At 29.7% G+C, this 14,681-nt stretch overlaps 1 protein-coding gene across 2 annotated transcripts in view; it reads right to left on the minus strand.

Annotated features, from left to right (window-relative positions):
- LOC140040775 (nuclear receptor subfamily 1 group D member 2-like) overlaps positions 1-14,681 on the minus strand; it is a 34,032-nt gene that overhangs the window by 16,577 nt on the left and 2,774 nt on the right. Inside the window, exon 1 of one of the 2 annotated variants that reach the window (XM_072086945.1) lies at positions 5,636-5,770. The exons of the other annotated variant lie outside the window; for it this stretch is intronic. The gene's annotated coding sequence lies outside the window, so the exon portion shown is untranslated. Of the gene's footprint in view, positions 1-5,635; positions 5,771-14,681 lie in introns of those variants that run through there. 2 annotated transcript variants of the gene reach the window in all.

Raw genomic sequence — 14,681 nt, forward strand, 5'->3', positions numbered from 1 at the left:
ATCCAGTATGCAAGTAAGATGTTAACTAGGCCATGATCTAGGTTAGCACACTTTTAATGAGTGAAATATAATTATCATCATATAATAGTTATTACCTATGAATATATTAATTTTCATAACTCATTATAGTGTGAATATTCGACTAAAATGTATTTGTAAAATGTGCGTCATCAGATATTTAGTGATGTCTGCTTGTTTCTATCAATGGAAAATATTCAAGAGGTTCTGTAAGAGGCAATGTGTACATTACTTAATATTTTATTTTATAATATTAAAGTCAATTTTTAAAATACAGACTTTCAAATTTTTAATTTTCTTGTTTATTAATTTAGTTAAATCAACCTGGACACATTAAACTTTTCACAAAACCCTACTGTTTCAAAATTGTGCTTTCAAGAATTATTATATTAATAATATACCATATTCAACCAGGTGATTTTTTTACAAATATTTCCTTCATATGTATACAAATTTTAAAATGTATATTCCACTGTAGTGTTCAGTTTTTATCTTTATAGGTAAATCATTAAAAATGTTGTAGTGTTTTGTAGTTGAGCATTACGCAGAATGTCATAATATTTAATACTCTGTGTTTGCACGCACATCCTGCTTGTTGAAAAGTAGCGTGCAAGGTTTGCCAGCACTCCAATTTGGTTGGCCAACTTTAGACCATGTACTTCTAATGTGTTAACATGTTGTAGCCTGGCATGATGTTATACTGTGTACCATGTACTTCTAATGTGTTAAAATGTTGTAGCCTGGCATGCTGTTATACTGTGTACCATGTACTTCTAATGTGTTAAAATGTTGTAGCCTGGCATGCTGTTATACTGTGTACCATGTACTTCTAATGTGTTAACATGTTGTAGCCTGGCATGCTGTTATACTGTAGTTCAACTTTCTGAATCTGCCCATATGTCTGATTTATATTCTAAAATAATTTATAATTCTAATTGTAAACAATTATTAATATATTTCATGCACACAGTTAATAAATAATATTAGATGAGTTTATTTACATGCATTCATATGCTTCATTTTTAATATTAATAATAAACTCAAAACTTGTATATACAGCAGAACCTTAATAAGTGAGTAAATTAGAGTGGAAGTGAATGACTCTGTAACAGCCTTTCAAAACGATAATCAAGATATAGTGAGGATACGTTTCCTCTTGGTAAACACATAGAAGTACTACACCTTACAATCGCAATAGCGATCAACTACGAAAACACCCTGAGAGAAAACAATATGTAGGTCGATGCCCTTGAAATCTAGCTAACCTAGTTCGTTCTTCCATTATTTATGCAGATTGCTCGTTCAAGCAAGATCCATTAACTATAGAAGAGACGTGGTGCCAGCAATGTTTCAGTCGATATATAGTTATTATTAAAGAGAATTGCATCAAGGATTTTGAGATAAAAATGTGTAAAATATGATGTTGAAATATGGATTCTCATTTCTATAGTATCACTTTTTTCGTTTGGAAAAATAATATATAATATTTCTTTTCTTTTGAATTCCGATACTAAGATACGCAATACAAAACACAAGGGAATAGAGGTAGAAACGATTTTCATTTCGTTTGCACTTGAAAATATAAAATATATTGATAGAGAGAAAATGAGAAAGATTTGACCTAGTTATAATGTCTTTGAAGATACAGTATCAATGATGTTTAATTTTATAGTATGACAATAAAAAAAGTAAAATCATAGTATAAAAACAGAAATGGGTTTTCCACTTTATCTACAAAAAACAACAATAAAGTTGAACTAAATATAGAACTATTCAATAAAGTAGAACAACAATAGACTGATCGAAATAGCAATAACACCTATTTTCTATTTTGATGCTTTCAACATGAAAGCTCTATCAAGGCCACTGGATTAGTTGAAGGAAATTGTGTAATGACCTAAATATTTAAGGTGAAATATGGGTGAATGTACCCTTAAACCGGAAAATAGTATAATAGGTAATGGTAGGCCTTTAAACAGTATACATCAAATGGTACTTTAACAGCCATAGACTGTATTCTCAACCTTTATCTAAATTAACCTAATTCCTCAAGACAATGGACTCTTGCTAAATAGAACAAGCTTGTTTTATATACAGTATTATTATTATATATATAAATATAGAGTACACTATTAGAGTACCAGTATTTATTCAACATTAATTATTACTGTACTATAAAGTACAGCTATTGTTAGGTCTATTTATATCAGGAATTTGTGTACACAAAATTTGTTATTTATGTTTTATTTTCATGGATGCAAATATAAAAATCCATTATCAAAAACAGTAAGCATTAATTTGAACTTATCTTATATTTAAAGTTCTTCTCATGAAACACAATGGTACTCTTTCAGATAATTTTTGTTTTGGATGATCCAAAGTCAAATAAAAATGGTAAAAATTAAGTTTTACGATTTTTATTTGACTTTGGATCATCCAAAACAAAAATTATCTGAATACTATACAGAGATCCAGATGAACCTTTTTACTAACAATGGTACTCATATTATATATTGAGATCCAGTCAAGTATGTAAAAAAAATGTTAATGTTTTTACTATACCAGAAACATACACTACCAGTATATGTATCTTGTTTTTTGTTTGTAACTGTTTGAGGGTCTCATGCATTTCAGCCTTTCCGTTTTGAGTCACCCTTAAATAATGATTAATATAAAGAATTTGATTAATCTGCTTTTATATATTTTTTAAATCGATATACAATTTATTTTATTTATTACATATATATATTTTATATGTAAACAAACATTGATAATATATAATGATTTAAGAGTTAAAATGAAAATTTACTTTACTTTTTTGATTGGAACTAGTACTAGGTTATTCATTAAAGTTATTTTTGTTATGAAGTCTAGTTAGCACAAACTCATCTTAAATGCCAAGAATAGAATTATCTAAGAACATGCACTGGCAACAATCCCATAGATTTTGCACTGGCGCAGTCATTTATACTAGCAATAAATACAACATGAAATTCTATAGAGATTTCATGGCATCATCCCTTGAGGTTCATTGTCGTGGTGACCTAGTTAAGGCAATTTCCAAGTTAGCAATATCTGCAGAGAATACAACATATATTTCGTGACAAGAAGGTAGCAGCAAACCAACAACAGTAATTACGCAGACACTTACAAAAAAAAATCATCACCTGTTGTAAAAAAATAAATAAATCCAATTTTCAGAAGGTGTAGTATGGTCTACATTTTTTTAATGCAATCTAACGACTTGTATATACCCATAACTAACAGAAACTTGATATTAAAACATTAGACATTAATTAAAACTTAAATTTACTATTTCCGATACCAAACTGCCAGATATTCTGCTTGAAAATACATCCCAACATACAGGTATATTAACTCCTTATTATATTAAATTTTATGTTGGTTTTCTAACAATGGATAGTATCACTTCACTGCAAACCTGTTTCTATGCAATGCAAGGATGTAAACGCAAAACAATTTCAAGATTGCATAATCAATCTACTTGCTGTTTTTGGATCAAATACTTTTGAGTTGTTCTAGTGGGACCAAAAGGTTGTAGTTTTATAAGGGTACACCAATCACATCATACTATAAAGCACTGCTTTCAAAAACTTTGTGCAAATACTTTGTGTGACGATTTAATTTGATAGTTTACACACTGATTTTCATTCTTGTTGCCTTTTTTTTTTAGCCCATTGGCTAAAATAATTACCATTAAGTATGAAATGTGTAGGCCTACTGAATATGATCTATTGTTGTACAATGATCGATATAGGATCTACTGTTTAGTGGTCAATGGCCATATACCAATGGTAAATTGCTAGTGGTTCTTTGTACTATAACTCTACATGTGGGATAAAGGCATTAAAGGATTTTGTTATAGTGGTAGTTATGGATTACAATCAAACTATCTTTCTTTCTGCCTATATCAGTATTCTGCCTATTACGACAACAGTTCTCTGTTGAAAAGCTGCGTCGTGGCTAGCTGGTCTACTACAGCTTGTAGATCACGCATCACCAGGACTGATAACACGGAAGTAGACGGAAGTCTCTACCAACTTTACATGGCCATCAATTAACTGTAACTAAAGCGTACGCAATTCACTGTGTAAGCTGAACCATCGTAAAAGTAAATTTCCGGCTTAAAAAATTACGTACTTAACTAATTTAAAGAAGCTAGACCACATCAATTTTTTAGGCCAAATTACATCAAATCAATTACCAAATACACTATTTATAGTACCATTTCCAATTTGAATTTAAACAAGAAATATTTCTTACAAAAATCCCAGATCCATGAGTGTTTGCTCCGGAGCCATGTACTAGAGTAATTCCTGATCTTTGATTTTGTCCAAAGTATTTGTGGAGTTTATCTAATTTTGAATAAGCTTTCTGCATTATAAATATAAATTTATTTATAAATAAACTACACTACTGGCATTAGACATTAAATTAATAAAAACTAACATCTGTATTAAAATAAGATTAGAAAGTAAAAACAAAAATACCTTGTTTTTGAAAGTATATTATTATATTTTTAAATTGTTAATTTTCCTTTAATGCATTATAAACATACATTTATAAATAAACTATTGCCATTAGCCTTAAATACATTTAAAGTAACATTTATAATTATTTAAAAAAGATTCAGAAAAAGATAACATTTTGAAAGTCTTTTTTCAGTACAGTTTTAGTATTTTCAATCGTTTTAAATTTAAAAAGTACACCATGTTAACAACATGGCCTTAATAGCCCCTAAAAATGGGGATGTTTATAATAAATGTACGAAAAAAAAAAAAAATTGGTAATCAGGTAACGTCAGTGTCAGCTGTATGTAATAGCATACTGTTCAGTATTGTTAATGTGTCTATTTTTTGCTGGCTAAGGGGATATAGGTTATTATTAACTACTCCTGAAATAATAAACTTTCACAATGATATTTAAAAAGAATGTCTTTGTTTATTTAATGTAGCTGTCAATATGTATTCACATTTATAGTCTTTATATGAGCATTGACCTATAAAACCATTAGAAAGGTTCTGATAAATGATCATCCTATATAACAGTATAAAATGTATACACTTTCCAGCAGTTGTCGCAAAAAGGGAACAATCTCTGTTCAAGCAACTGAGTTGTCAAAGGCCTCTGTTAAAAAGTCATCATCAATCGTCATCATCGAAACCTGACCAACCTAGTAGTGACTACAGCCCTGCTTTAAGTTAATATCATAAGTTTAAACAAACTTTGTAAAACTTACCTGAATTGACCACATTTTAATGACAAGCCAAACAAAATTAATGGAAATTTAAATTCACAATTCCAATATCTTCAAAGTGCAATAACTCAATTCCCAAAATTACTATCTTATAATTATGGTCTATTAAAAGGAACTTTAACTATTCATAGGTACTTTAACCATTCATAGGTACTTTAACCATTCATAGGTACTTTAACCATTCATAGGTACTTTAACCATTCATAGGTACTTTAACCATTCATAGGTACTTTATCACAGAAAATTAGTATTTCAATGATAAATAGTTTAAATTGTTTAAAAAAATAGTTTTTAACAAAATAATTGATATTTTATAAACTAAACAAATCTACATCTTACCTGTTTCGGCTACCCTGTAAATCTCTTATGTTAACTAGGCTTAAAATATCAGTATATATATAGCATATACAGCGTAAATAAGTAGTATCACAGAGCTGTTTTCTGTATTGATCATCTGCCAAAAACAATGTACGGTATTTGACTTGTTTCCAGAATTGAAACTTGTTTAATACTGGACACTTAAGAGAAAAACTATTTCCATACAATTCCCCTGATATTTTCCAGGAAATAATCCAAATGCTTAGTAGTATAGTGTGGAAAAAGTCAGAACAGGAAGTTTACTAAAGTTAATTATAAATAACCAGAAATAACTTGTCTGCAAACTCCTAATCTGTTTAATAAGAACAATATGAAAAAGAAAGTCTGCAACCATGACCGGTCATCAAAATATTAAAAATTAATTGGAAAAAATGTGTGATAATAACAAAAATTAGGCTCCGGTTTGTAAATGTTTTTTGTAAATAAAATTAATTAATACTATCACTATATGGCAATTAAAATAAAATCAAGTTATCACATACTGTTATGTTTCCTACATCACATCCACATTGAATATTTCCCAGTGGTTAATTGCCCACATTGTCTCTAGAGAACACACAATTAGGATTTGAAATTAGGTCAGATACCTAGCCTCTGAGTGTACTTTAACAGCCAGTTAAGTTTAAAACAAACAACATCATACAACAGGGGAAAACAAATAAGGTGGAGGCGGAGGATGTTTGTAGACTATTTTAGGATGCTATTTAAAGACTTTCTTAATTGAGAATTCTTTCATTTCCACATAAAATCAAGTATTCATTGCTATATTTTAGTGCAACAGTATTTGTTAAATCCTTTATAACACATCATTTGATGGCCTAGTCTTCTGTCTAGCCTTTGACATTCAAAATGCAAGCAGCAGATTGATTGAATAAAAGTTTACCTTAGAATAGTAGGTGAGGTATACAAATAATGAATGTTTATGAGTGGAATGGTGAGAATATATCATGAGTTGAAAGATTTAATGTTCTATTTAACAAGGCAGGGCAGTCATCATGATTTTGGAAGTAGGTCAAAAATGCTAAATGAACATGGGTTGGATGTTTGAGGCATTGCAAATGGGGACAGTTGGTAGATTTGAGGCATAAAAGCATAGGTTTTCCACATGGGCTTTTTAATTAATAGGTTTAACAGCTTTGGTTTTAGATTTTCCTTAACACTTTGACTGCCAAACACGAGGATCTTTGTGTTTGGAAACACAACGCTTGACTGCCAAACATGAAGATCTTCGTGTTTCGCGTTTTTTTACGAAATCCGGTACATAGGTTAATTATTGGTATATACTATAAATATGGACACTATATTCGGTCTGGACCGTTAATATTTTACTATTTGAAAGTAACTAATCTGGTTACGAACAACTGTCAAAATGGTACCTGTCGAAATAACATACACCACGCATCACAGTAGCGCGTAGAGCGATGGCTTGGCGCATTGTGTATCGGTCGCGCGCTAGCTACTGTATGCCGCCGAAGCATTACAAAGGTTTTTGTGGATTGGCATGTTTGTTTGTTATCTGAATAAAAAATAATGGAGTCATTTTCAATATGAAGTCTTTAATTTTATTATTGTATGTATACTCTAATTGTTTTGGTGTTTCACTGTAAGTGACCGAGTTTCACGCAACAAACTTGTTTAGAAATGGTATGGATATTATCATCAGTTTACTAGGCTACCTAGTAGTACTAGAGGCTAGCCTAGGCCTAGTGGTAAAACGGTTCCGGACCAACTTTAGGCCTGGTTAACTAGGCCTGGTGTCTTTACTATGTGGATTTTGGCGAAACATTGATGTAAGATTTATGATTTATAAAATGTAATACATTTTTCGATAGTGATAATTTGTTTTTATAGGCCTATCGGTGCCGTGTAAGTAACTTTTTGATTGTTTGTTGATCTCATCAGGCGATATTTTCATATTGTGATGTCTTACACAAATCGTGAATATGTCGACTTTCTTGCGCGAAACTACGAAAAACTAAAAAAGTGGGTTACTTTTATTTTACTATTACGATTTACATATTGCGATTTGAAAATCGTTCTTGGTACCATTGTAATACTGGGGCAGCCACCCTCTACCAAGTATATGTTAGGGTATTGGTATAGCTTAATACAATCATTTACTTAAGGCTGCCCCTATTAAAATATACTGAATAACTACATTAACATATTTACTATTTACTATAACATTAAATTAATACATGCGTACCAGATCAATATATCGAATAAACTGAAATTATATACAAGTTATATAAAGAGTTGTAACAAACATATAACATTAATACACTTAATCGAATAGAAATAGAAATATTCTGGGCGCACACGCCTAAAGCTAAAATCTTTATGATTATTTTAGTCTAAATTACATATAAATCAGATCACATACATAGTTTCAATCAGCTTTAATAAAAACACCGAATTGGGCTAAAAACGCTGGCGGTGGCAGTTTCTAACTGGAAAAACCTCTGGCAGTCAAAGTGTTAAAGACAAAAATTAAACTAAATAAAACAATCTTCATTGTCAGTAAATATAGTAACTTCTGCTGGAAGATGCATGTTAATCTGCGTTTTTATTTCATAATAATGTTATATATATATAAACTTCCCAACACTGTAAATCCATATTATTATTATGGGTACAGAGTCTGTTAGTTCATGTATGACAAACATCATCTGTCCAACACGAAGGTGAGTCAACCATTGCTTATGGTCTTTGGCTACATCTCTTAACAGTATGTCGCTCAGTGTTTTAAGCTTTTAAGTTAAAACATTTCTACTGCTCATCTCTTTTCTACTATAAATTAGGTTTAATGTTATAGCATCTTCTATTGATTGGTTTTTAAAAACCTGGAAGAAAACTGTTACAGAAACATGTCGGTCCAGTTGCGAATTAACATTATGCTTAAAAGTTGACTGCGTAGATATGCATGCCAGACATTGGTCAAATTGAGACGTATTCACAATTTATGAATAAGGTAATTCTATGTTTAAAAGTTGATTGTACCTTATAATATTAAGTTTTCAATATACAGTGTTATAAAATTGTGCTACTATATTGGCTAAAGTTCTCATATATATATATATATATATATATATATATGAGAACTTTATATATATATATAAATCCAGAGGCAAATTACTGAAAAAAATGACAATGCTGTGGGTATCAGTGGCTGGATCTCAATGGAGATACATTTTAAATTAAAACGATAAAGTAAACAGCCAGAAAAGTGAGCAGAGCTTTCGGGCAACACTAGCCCTTCATCAGTGCAAGTGATATATATATATAAACAAATCAGGCAAAGAACATTAATTCTAAACCGCCCGATGATATACTGAAATTTAATTAATTAATTTGAAACGATAAAGATGAGGAAATCTATGAGAATGAGAAAAAGTCGCCCCAACCGAGACTCGAATTCGGACCGCCTGCTTGATATGCAGATGTCCTAACCATTAGACCACTGGGGCTTTCATGGTATTGTTCGAACTCGATTGGATAGCGACTCTTTAACATTCTCGGCGTGGTACGGCGGAACAGCACTAGTCCTCAGTTGTACGCACGCGCACCAGAGATCAAATTGATACGCCCTCATCTTACAGTATTTTTATTCACGAGGCGGGATCTCCGAAGAGATACTTTTATATATATAAACAAATCAGGCAAAGAACATTAATTCTAAACCGCCCGGTGATATACTGAAATTTAATTAATTAATTTGAAACGATATATATAGAGCCAGAAAAGTTAGCAGAGCTTTCGGGCAACACTATCCCTTCATCGTGAAGGGCTAGCTCTGCTAACTTTTCTGGCTGTTTTACTTTATTGTTTTGATTTAGCTTTTCGCTTTTTTTTTGTATCTCCATTGAGATCCAGCTACTGATACCCACAGCATTCACAATCCTTTGGATTTATATATATATATATACAGTATATATATATAAGAACTTTGGCCAACATATTAACACAATTTGCTGAATGCATGTGTGATGTGAAGTCTTTATAAAACCTTTACTCCATGATAAAACAAGACAAATTCATTACAAACATAAAAAAAAAAGATTACTTAAAAACTTTCCCTTTGTCTATAAATAAAACTCATCAATTAGATAAAATTGTCTAGAACAAGGAATCAAAAGTTTAAATTAATGTAGAGAAATTGCAGACACATTTATTTTACTTAGTAATTGGATTATCAATCAAAGTGTCATCTTCAAAATGTCTGTATGATAAAATAGATATATGACTTGAGTACATGTCTATTGTATGTATGAACTGGTACAAATTCATTTTTTAATCATTATATTCAACACCAGCAGTGAGCACTATAGTTGGAGCTCCATGGGTGGGGATATTGGAAACCAGTCTGGGCCCTCCCCGGCTTAGTAAATAATGGCTTTGTTGAAATATAACCTTTCAACATTCAACTCATGCCATTGTTCGTACTATTACACTCATAAACATTAATTATTTGTATTTTTTCATTTTTTTTTTACGAAAAAAAGAAATCTCAAGACCAACTGTGAACATCTCTGATGAAATTTTTAAAAACCAATCGATTAGGTATGTAAATGCCATTTTAACCTGTTAATGCCATTCAACTTGATGCTATTCTATGCAAAATATTGATTATTTGGTTGACCTCTATTGAGTCAACTAGAGTAACATCTTGACCATTTTTCCGCATTGAGTTGACATAATACTAATAGTTGATTCTCTGACTCCCAAACCATTATGGGAGGACAAAATGAAATGTGGTAATTTTGTCATTACAGTTTATTCAGCATTTAGCAGAAACAATCCTATAAAAGATGGATACAGAAAATAATAGAATAAAATAAGATTCATTTTCTTAAAATATTTTTCTATTTGCCAAGATTAATTGAACAACAGACTTTTAGAATGACCTTGTACAATAATTATTTCAAATGTGAATTTAGTGTAGTTAATATGTCATTTGTTATGCATTCAAATGCGTAGATGCGAAATGCAAATTTCAGAAATACAAATCGAACGACCTATTTCGATTGTCGTATTTGCTTAACCTAGAAATGTTCTAGTTTCAGGCAGCTAAAATTTGCTTAAATAATTATTAACAAAACATCAATCAATTATAATTATTATTTATGAGAAAGTCATTAAAATTTGATGAGAATGTACGATAATAAATAATTTATTAAAAAGCGAGAATTTGTGGAAATCAGAAATATTTATTATTAAAAAATATATATTATATGTTTAGGAGCGTGGAGGTTAAAGGTTATAAAGGTTGGTTGTACTTTTCAGGTTTTATATAATTGCTTTGTAAATATTGACAATTATTTTGTTTGGCAAGTATAAACACATCAAATCATATCAACACCTTATGTATGTACTGTATAGAAATTATTTACATTTTGGAGAAATGGAAATGTTTCTCTCAACATGTTTTAATGTTATTTTAAATGTTCATCCTCTGCTCATCTTCCTAATATGCATACAGTAGACAAAGCAGAGCAAGGCCCTAACCAAGGTTGCTCTCTCCAGGGGTATAGGCCATTGGCCGACCATTAAGTCTAACACAATTAATAGCTCACTGGAGGCCCAGGTTAACCCTGATGTTGCTTTAATCAACTCTGTTTGTAGTCCCCATCAAATCTATAGGGAACTCCACAACAGGTCAAGTACACAAGTCAAAATCTACCAAGCAATGAGGAAAGTGCACTAGAGAACTTCCTGCAGCACTCACATAGGCAAAAGGATTCACAACAGAAAATCTAAATCTACAAAGAGACAAAACAAAATTCTTAGAATATATAAAAAAATATTTGCACATGAGGATATAAATAATATCAATCTTTCTTTTCTACTCTATTATTTATAATATAAATTCAGTACAGTATTTTTTTAAATAACTTATCAAAGTGTTATAATTGTTTATTTCATATTATCAATGGGCAGTTTAAAGTTTTCTCTATATATGCTACAAATCTAATTTTAATATCCCTAATATTATCGAAGGTTTAAAATTTTAATTTATGTACGAATAAATTCATAGAGGACATTTAATTACATAATTTATACATTTTACATATTCAAAATTTAGCTATAATAATCACTAATTTATACTCATTTATGTTCTTTTGGAAAATTAAAATTATTATGAGTACTGTAATATCACTGAGAAATGTCATGGAAGATTTATAGCTCCATGGTCCAACTATCATTATTTATATTTTAATATCAAGTTGATAAATAAATATTTAGTTAAGTAGACATATGATTCAAATACACTTGTTAAGGAGGCTGTTTTAAATATAATAGTTGTTTACATTATCACAATCAAATAGGACTAGAACGTGACAATTATAACAATGATTTTGAGCACACTTTTTTTTTGTTAGAGAGGTATGTAATGTAAACACCACTTTTTCATTTCCCCTTATAAACTCTTTGAACAAAGACCACTCAAAATTAGGTCAAAAATAGTCTAGTAGGAACTGAAAAAGGATCAATAGTTGGAAATAGGCTGGCCTTGGACAAGGTTAGAGACCGAACTGGAATTGACCGAAGCATCCACAGACAAAATAAACACATTAATACATACTCCAGGAAAACTGCTGTAGGCTTGACATCACTAATAGAAATGGGTCACGCAATGGTAAAAAGCTTTACTGTGATTGGATGGTGTAAATGGGCTCAAGGTCACTCTGCTTACATTTGGCAGTTCGTACTTATTTGACTCCTATCACAGCCTCCAGAGAGCGTTAAAAATAGCAGTTAAGTGAAACAGTGTGGATTCTCGTCCTAGTTCTACAATACCAGATCGTTCACCTCTTTGCTTTGCACGAAGGCACTAGAAATTGGGACAGTTCGTTGCTGGTTACACAACTGGAAGCTGATCAGCAATCTGATGAATGTAACCCTATCATAAATTGTTCACAAATCAACATTAATTTTTTGCGCATAATAAATATGTAACATTTTGCTCATACTACAAGCAACAAACCTAGTATTTCATGACTATTTATGGAAACTAAATGGTTTTTCTCATCAAAATTCAAATGGTGATTTTATTTCCAATTTCATTAATATTTCTAAATATATAGCTAAAAAAATAATACATAAACAAGTATAGGCAGGATTTAGAGATTAATTTTTTAATTTATTTTGTTGAACTTTTCTTTTAAAACTAATAATTTTACAATATTAAAAATGAAACTAATGAGAACTATACTGTTGATGTGCATATAATTCAATTAGACATATTTTCTTCCCAATTTATGATTTATTTTCAATATTGTTTACTTGTGTTGTTGTTGTTTATACTGTAAATGCTGTTTCTATTTTTAATAACAGTATTTTCATCAAATAATTAATAATTATATATCCCTTTGAAATTGCTAGTAAAAAGGTTTAATTCAATTTTGTGTGAAATAGTTATTGTATCATTATTTTGAAAACCGTCCTCAATATAATTTTACAGCCTGGCATAATATCACTTTGTCTATGATTTATATATTTCGCTTTGTGAAATGATTTGGAATAAATAATAAAATGTATTAAAAAATGATGTCAGTATTTTGAATTATTTCACATTGAAAAATTATATACAATGTTTTGCTTTTCATTCCTATGAATTCTCTAACCATGGTTTCAAAATCTTGTATAAATATGTAAAATATGGAAAGAAAAAAAATATAATGTTCTGCTTTATGATTGGCTAACTAAAAATATCATTTGTACCCAATATATTCTAAATAAATTCAAACAAAAGTAGAGATAGGCGTCAAGGTTTTGGAAAAAATTAGCCACAATATGCAATCTATTCTATTATAACCAATCAAGTCCAGTAAAAGCAAAGATTATTTGTAAACTTATATAATCTAAAAACGCAGGTGATACAGATGCTGTTTAGATTTCAACAACAGTTTCAATAATTTCAATAATATTTACAACCACAAAGATACAAATAATAATTATATATTCATGTAATATAATTTTAATTTATTCTAGTGGTTAATTTTACATCTTATTTTCATCTGTTTAGAGAGTGATTGACCCTATTTAACTATTTTCTAGGCAAATTTAATTGGGCGAATAAAAACGTTAGGCATGCATTCACAATATAAATAAATTTAAATAAAATGCACAACCAGTCAGGAATTTTATAGTTTGACTAGAGCCTATTGGTTTAAAAATATCATTGTATACGAATTAATTATACTTTAATTTTATTTTATAATTTCTTTATTCTAATTATTTAAATTTTATTTATTTATTTATAAAATAGACACACATGCTCAAAACTTCCGTGTTTTAATGTAAAAATACAGTAGTTATAATTTATTAATTATTTATTTTTCAATTATGAATCATAATTTATCATCATTACCTAAATGCATATAAGATATTATTTTCTCTTTTAGGATAAAAATAATGCATGTACTAAACATCAGTTGGCAATTTTAAAGATGTATTGCTCCCCTGAAAAATAATTTTCTTAAATTTTTGTTTTTGAATATGCCATGTTAATGTCACATAATAGTTATTGACTTCGACCAAAATTTGGATCGAAAAAAAAATTATTTACCTGAAAAAAATGGAATTTAAAGCAAAAAATGGTCAAATTGGCTGCCAGCCAATGGATTTTTGGTTGAATTTAACCATTTATCATGTTATTTTATAAGTGAAAACATTATTTTTTTCTGTTTTTTTTTTCTATTGAAGTGATTAACTTTATTACAACTACAAAATAATATATTCAAAGTCTGATTTAATTAATCTTCATTTTTCATGTTGTTGGGGGACAAAACAAGGAAACATGAAAAACAGGAAAGTCTTTTTTTGTTATGCATGATAAACAAAACATTTAGCATGACCTATACCAACAAGTAATTCAGGGGAAAAACAACACAAATTCAGCATATTATACAAGTTTTATTGAGTTGAATTCTGTGTTATAATAATACTACAATATTTTTGTTACAGTATTTTTGTTTGTATGGTATTCTGGGCATGCTGAAAATAA

Source organism: Antedon mediterranea, chromosome 2 (assembly GCF_964355755.1).
Source record: "Antedon mediterranea chromosome 2, ecAntMedi1.1, whole genome shotgun sequence".
Lineage (NCBI taxonomy): Eukaryota > Metazoa > Echinodermata > Crinoidea > Comatulida > Antedonidae > Antedon > Antedon mediterranea.